The sequence below is a fragment of the Macrobrachium rosenbergii genome, chromosome 37, assembly GCF_040412425.1.
Source record: "Macrobrachium rosenbergii isolate ZJJX-2024 chromosome 37, ASM4041242v1, whole genome shotgun sequence".
Classification (NCBI taxonomy): domain Eukaryota; kingdom Metazoa; phylum Arthropoda; class Malacostraca; order Decapoda; family Palaemonidae; genus Macrobrachium; species Macrobrachium rosenbergii.
Window position 1 is genome coordinate 16,921,537 of NC_089777.1, and position 7,500 is coordinate 16,929,036.

At 30.6% G+C, this 7,500-nt stretch overlaps 1 protein-coding gene across 1 annotated transcript in view; it reads left to right on the forward strand.

Moving 5' to 3' along the window:
• LOC136825358 (organic cation transporter protein-like) overlaps positions 1-7,500 on the forward strand; it is a 93,786-nt gene that overhangs the window by 39,609 nt on the left and 46,677 nt on the right. The window contains exon 2 of the mRNA XM_067081615.1: positions 5,382-5,443. The gene's annotated coding sequence lies outside the window, so the exon portion shown is untranslated. The remainder of the gene's footprint in view (positions 1-5,381; positions 5,444-7,500) is intronic.

Consider the following 7,500-nt stretch of genomic DNA (forward strand, 5'->3'; position numbering starts at 1 on the left):
TATTGTAGACCCTCTTGGAATTGGGGGATTATTCAGTGATGCCTTTTCGTCAGAGTGGTCTCAAATATTGGTTGGAATAATGGGAATCCGATGTAGGCTTGGAATCCGGGAATTTTGGAGTGAGTTAGCTGATCAAGGTCGTGTGTTTCCAGTTGGGTTCAACTCTCGTTTTTTGTATGTTCCAGTTTTTCGTTTTTTTGTAGAAAAACTTATAAATAAATATTTTTTTTTTTACTGATCAAGGTCGTATGTTTCTATTTGGTTTAAAGTCTTGATTCTGTATATTCCAGTTTTTTATTGAGAAAAACTGTTATAAATTGATATTTTTTGACAGATCAAGGTCGTATGGTTCCAGTTGGGTTAAAATACCTTTGAGGTTGTATATTCCAGTTTTTGTTTATATTGAGAAAAACTGATGTGAATTAATATTTTTTGGACGGATCAAGGTCGTATGGTTTCATTTGGGTTAAACTCTCGCCTTTTGTATATTCCAGTTTTTTTATTGAGAAAAACTTATATAAATAATTTTTTTTTTTTTACTGATCAAATTCGTGTGTTTCCAATTGGGTTAAAATCCCGATTTTGTATATTCCAGTTTTTTTATTTTTATTGATAAAACTGATATAAATAAAAAATATTACTAACAAAGGTCATATGCTGCCATTTGGGTTATACTCTTGTTGTTGTATATACCAGTTTTTTTATTGAGAAAAACTGAATACATTTTCTTGACTGGCGAAGTTCGTACGCTCCCATTTGGGTTAAAATATTGCTGTCGTATATTCCAGTGTTTTGTTTTTATTTATAAAAACTAATTTAAATTAGACATCCTATTTTATATTTTAATGTTAAAATGCCACAAGTGTACATTGACATTTGTGTTGTCTAATCCAATTTTTCGTTTTTGTTCTTATTGAAAAAAAACTAACGTGAATAAAAATTAAAACATTTTTTTGAATTTCACATGACAACAGCATGCAGTCACATCCATCCAAAGCAATGACTCGACAATATGGTAATTTGTTACGTAAAAGTCTCTAGTTAAAGTAAATTCGCAAGCCAAGATAAAAAAGGCTACTCGTGTTGCTGGAACAAAAATTCAAATATTTTCAGATAACTTTTGTTTATATACATTTTGACGGCCAGTTCACGCGCGAGAGAAGGGATAATGAAACCCGCTGTGATTCGGTACACCAGTTAGATTTTAGAAGCCATTTTTTTTAATTTTACAGGAATTTATTTTGGCGAAATTCAGTCGATGGTATAAAATTGGCATTTGCAAATTTATTTTTATACGATCAGTTAGTATATGATCCTTCATAAACAAGGAATGATTTATTCTTTGATTGTTTATGTTTATTGTACTTGTGCTTAATTATTATTGAATGTATATATGTATGTATGTGTATGTATGTATATATGTATGTATGTATGTATGTATATATATATATATATATATATATATATATATATATATATATATATATATATATATATATATATATATATATATATACATATATATATATATGTATATATATATATATATTCACCATAATATTCTGTAACTGAACTGCGATTATAATATGCTAACCGCGTTCACGATAATTCAAAAATCGCACAGTAGAAAGTCAGTAATCTCCCTTTCCCCCCCCCAAAAAAATGATCATTACAATATATTTCGAAAATGAAACGTTTTGAAAGGTTCAAATTGTCGTGACATTTTATCCTTTCTGTTAACAAGCTTCATATTGCAAACCATTTTAGGGCGTTCATCTGTTCAGTCAATTATAGTAATGGCTGGCGTGATTTTCTTTTTGACAGTTTTTGTCATTTTTATATTTTTTTGGACAGTTTTTATGTTTTTCGACATTTTTTATATAGTTTGACAGTTCCCGGCTTTTTTTCATTTTTTGACAATTTTTATCTTATTTGACATTTTTTATATTTTTGAGTTTTTGTATTTTTTTGACAATTTTTATGTTTTTTTGACAGTTTCTTTATTTCTTTACATTTTTGTCATTTTTAACAATTTTTGACACTGTTTTTTAACGTGTTTTTGACCATTTTGAACAGTTTTTGGCCATTTTTTATATTTTTAGAAAATTTTTACTATTTTTTAAATTTTCTATCATTTTTTCTACAATTTTTAACATTTTTTGACAGTTTTTGAGGTTTTTAGTCTTTTTTTACAATTTTTTTTTTACAATTTTTAACATTTTTGACAATTTTTGACACTCGCGACGTATTTCGAGATAAATTTTGAAAAGAAAAGTTTATACGAGACTAATTATCTTAATATGGAATTTCACGTACTTTCTGAAAGACGCTTTAACTTTGGCAGAAGCCACAGAATTGATAAATTTGAAAATGAAAATAAACAAGTAACAAATGCGCCGAAGTTTCTTCGGCGCAATCGAGTTTTCTGGACAGCCGCTACAGCGTACAATCAAGTCCACCGAAAATGGATCTATCTTTCGGTGGTCTCGGTATGAGGCTGAATGAGCCGCAGCCCACGAAACTCTAACCACGGCCCGGTGATGGCGTATCCTACATCGTTGCCAGAAGCACGATTATGGCTAAATTTAACCTTAAATTAAATATAAACTACTGAAGCTAGAGGGCTGCAATTTGGTATGTTTGATGATTGGAGTGTGGATGATCAACATACCGATTTGCAGCCCTCTAGCCTCAGTAGTTTTTAAGATCTGAGGGCGGACAGAAAAAAGTGCGGACGGACAGACAAAGCCGGCACAATAGTTTTCTTTTACAGAAAACTAAAACGAATTGAATGCAGTTAGCAATTATCTCTCTCGTTCTGTTGTTTATCGAAGGCAGTTAATTCTCTAAATAAAATTTGCATACCAGTTTTATTGGTCGAAAAACAGTTGTTATAAATTTTCGCTACAAGTAATGTATTTACCTCTCTCTCTCTCTCTCTCTCTCTCTCTCTCTCTCTCTCTCTCTCTCTAGTAATGGATTATGTACAATTGATATTAATTTTTGTACGTATTTTATAAAACGAATTTTTAATCAATTCTAACTCGTGTTATGGTATATATATATATATATATATATATATATATATATATATATATATATATATATATATGTGTGTGTGTGTGTGTGTGTGTGTGTATGTGTGTGTGTTAATACATACATATATATAAAGGTATATATATATATATATATATATATATATATATATATATATATATATATATATATATATATATATATATATGTATATATATATATATATATATATATATATATATATATATATATATATATATTGCACAATAACTCATTAGTTACCCGTTCTCTTCCTATCTCTTTTCCTTCCCTTTTCCCAGCAATTATTCGTCCTCCTGCCTCTCCCAATCGTCCTCTATCCATCCTACTCAATCCTTAATAACCAATCCTTCTCTATCAACCTCTTTATCAGCTATATCGTGTTATTATAGTCTGGTATCCTTTGGTATCCTATGATATCCTTCGTGAGAGATTGAAGGCAGGTAGATCCTGCATATTCACGTGCTGTGGAATCAGTCAAACTGATTGATTTTTATTGTAAGTTTGAACTTCAGAAGTAAAAAAAATATTGATTGGTTTTTCAAAACATGGTAGATTTTTTTGGTATTCTTTCTAAACTTTCTGAATATCCCCAACAGTTTGCTCTCTCTCTCTCTCTCTCTCTCTCTCTCTCTCTCTCTCTCTCTCTCTCTCTCTCTCTCTCTCTCTGTGTGTGTGTGTGTGTGTGTGTGTGTACCCACGTAGATAAAAACTGGTCCAGTTTTCAAAACGTGTCAATCAATTTTTTTTATTGACATTCTTTGGAGCGCGTCTAAACTTTCTGGATTTCCCCCAAAAATGTACTGACTGTATGTCTGTGTGTCCGTGTGTTCGTGTGTGTACGTGTGTGTGTGTGTACACCCACATAAATAAAACTGGACCACTTTTAAGACGGGATTAGATTTTTTTGGTAATATTCCTACGAGGGCGTCTAAACTTTCTGAATTTTCCAACCAATTACTGTTACCCTCTCTCTCACTCTCTCTCTCTCTCTCTCCCTATATACCAAGTTAAGGGGAACTGAAAGGTCCACCTTTATTGCTTTATTGTCCCTTCAATTTGTGTCCCCCTATCCCATACATTCGTCATCAGTCCGCCTTTCCGCGAATATTCGTCCTATTAACAAATGAATAAAAATTTTATGTCGATTTATTTTCGCGATGAAATTTTGATTCGTTAAAATTTTTCCCTGGGTAATTTGATTTCAAGGCTCCCGGAGGCTGCTATGAATAACTGCATAGGATTATTAGATTTTTATGCTCTCTCTCTCTCTCTCTCTCTCTCTCTCTCTCTCTCTCTCTCTCTCTCTCTCTCTCTCTCTCTCTCTCTCTTTGAGAGGGGAATGATATAGAACGTTTTCATTCATGCACTGGCCAATAAGTTTCCTACACATTTACATTCAAATATTTGAAACTCTCTCTCTCTCTCTCTCTCTCTCTCTCTCTCTCTCTCTCTCTCTCTCTCTCTCTCTCTCTCTCTCTCTCTCTCTCTCTCTAGGGTCCCCTCTCATTGGTTCATTGCTCTCCAATTCTCTGTTACAGGTCTCAAATATATTTTCCATAAATCACCCAGCCTTTGGAGAAAGGGTTTGACACAAACTGTCGTCAAAATTACTTTCGAGATCAATAGAATTCATACGTCAATTTATTACAAATTTTACAAAGGTTGTTTTTTATTATTTTTCTAAATAACCTTGGTTTTAGAAGCATGCTTTTATCAGTAATTATTTTTCAGTTTTTTTTTTATTTTTTATTATCAATAAAATCATTACATCAGTTGATTACAAATTCTATTTTGATAAAGTTATTTCTGATTATTTTTCTAAATAATCTTGATTTCAGAAGCATGTTTTGATCAGTTACTAATAATAATATTTGAATATCTGTTCATTTTATATGAAAATGAAAGCATTTTTCTGGTTTTTATTTTTTTTTTATTATCAATAAAATCATTACATCAGTTGATTAAAAATTCTATTTTGATAAAGTTATTTTTAATATTTTTTGAAATGACCTTAAATTTAGATACATATTTTTGTTAATAATGATATTATATGGATATCAGTTCATTTTGTATCAAAATGGAAAATTTATTTATCTTTTTTTATTTCTTATCATGAATAAAATTATTGCATCAGTTGATTACAAATTCTGTTTTAATAAAGATTGTTTCAATTATCTTTTAAAATAATCTCGAATGTAGAAGCATGTTTTTATCTATATAATAATGTTATTTGAATGTCAGTTCATTTTACATCAAAATGGAAAAAATTATTTATCTTTTTATTTTTATATTTCATTCCACAGGTGCCCTGACGAATCTTACCGTCGGTTGAAACAGTTGTGAGAAAAACAACCTTTCTGCCAAGGTAAGTTTTAGCTTTCTGTAAAAGAAAACTATTGTGCCGGCTTTCTTTCTACGCCCGCACTTTATTCCGTCCGCACTTTTTTCTCTCCGCCCTCAGATCTTAAAAACTACAGAGGCTAGACGGCTGCAAATTGGTATGTTGATCATCCACCCTCCAGTCATCAAACATACCAAATTGCAGCCCTCTAGCCTCAGTAGTGTTTATTTTATTCAAGGTTAAAGTTAGCCATAATCGTGCTTCTAGCAACGATATAGGCTAGGCCAGGGCCGTGGGTTAAGTTTCATGGGCTGCGGCTCATACAACATTATACCGAGACCACCGAAAGATAGATCTGTTTTCGGTGGCCTTGATTAGACGAAGAAGAAGATTATATGCTGGAGCGGCTGTACAGAAAACTCGATTGCGCCGAATAAACTTCAGCGCCTTTTTTATTTATTTTCATATATTTTCATTAATCTTCAAATTTTCTCAAAAACCATTGAGCTGATTTTGGTCAAATTTTCGAGGGGGAATAGTCAACTTAAAAGTGCAAAAATCACTTGAGTAAGTTAAATATTATCATGTATAACTTAAATCATACTTATATTTAATCTTTTTCATTTATAACTTTTTAAGTAATTACTTTTTTTATTTATATAGTATATTACTGTCTGTTGTAATTCATTCATTTATTTTTTCATATTCAAATAATGTGCGTTTATATTTACGAAATTATCTTTGTGGGTCACACAGACACACACACACATGCACAAACACATACACACAAACATACACATACATACACACATACAAATACGCCCTCGTTAAAATTCAGAACATCAAAATAAAAGCAGGTTTTTTATGACAAACATAAATTTATATTTACAAAGCAATCTGTATAACTCACAAACACACACACAAACATTTACACACACACACATACACATATACATATTTTTTCATAACTAACATAAATGTACAGTATATTTATAAAGAAATCTCTGTAAGTCACATACACACACAAACACAAACACACAAACGCACGTTTACACAAACAGACACGCACAAACACACGAGGAGATGATATTTAAAACATCAAACAAAAACATTTTTTTTAAAACAAATATTAAACCGATTGAACTCCATAAATTTCTTTTACACTGTAGAATTAATCTCTGCTTTTCCATTATAAAGACTAAAATATAATCATATTCATTTAAAGAATTAAATAGAATTACTTTCATATAATTTGAGACGCCATTACCAGCGACAAAGAGACATTTAATTGCCATTAAATATTAAGTGATTGTCCCAGCTAATGGACCATTAGTCATTAGAGAGAATTTATCTGTTCAAAAAATACGACTGTATTATCAAGGTTTCTGGGACACAACTAATTACATAGTGAACTGTCTGTCTGATTTTATAGTGAACTTTCTATCTGATTTTATAGTGAACTTTCTATTTGACTTTATAGTGAACTTTCTGTCTAATTTGATAGGGGACTTTCTATAAATTTCTAATAATACAAAGGTTTTTGATCCAAAACTAGTTTTATGGCGAATTTTTTTTATGATTTTATAGTGAACTTTCTATCCGATTTTATAGTGAACTTTGTATTTTGACACTATAGTGAACTTTCTATTTAATTTTATAGGGGACTCTCTATAAGTTTCTGATAATAGAAAGGTTTTTGACCCAAAACTAGTTTCACAGTGAACTTTCTGTCTAATTTTATAGTGAACTTTCTGTCTGATTTTATAGTGAGCTTTCTGTCTGATTTTATAGTGAACTTTGTCTAATTTTATAGTGAGATTCGTATATGATTTTATAGTGAACTTTCTATCTGATTTTATAGTGAACTTTATATATAACTTTATAGTAAATTTCTATCTAATTCATAGTGAACTTTGTCTGATTTTGTAGTGAATTCTCTATACATTTCTATTTTCAGAAAGGTTTTTCGAACACATAACCAATTCTATAGTGAACTTTCTATAACTTTCTATGATACTTTCACCTGAGAAAGCCTAAAAGGCAAACATCAAATACAAACAGAAGTTACAGACATTTGCCTG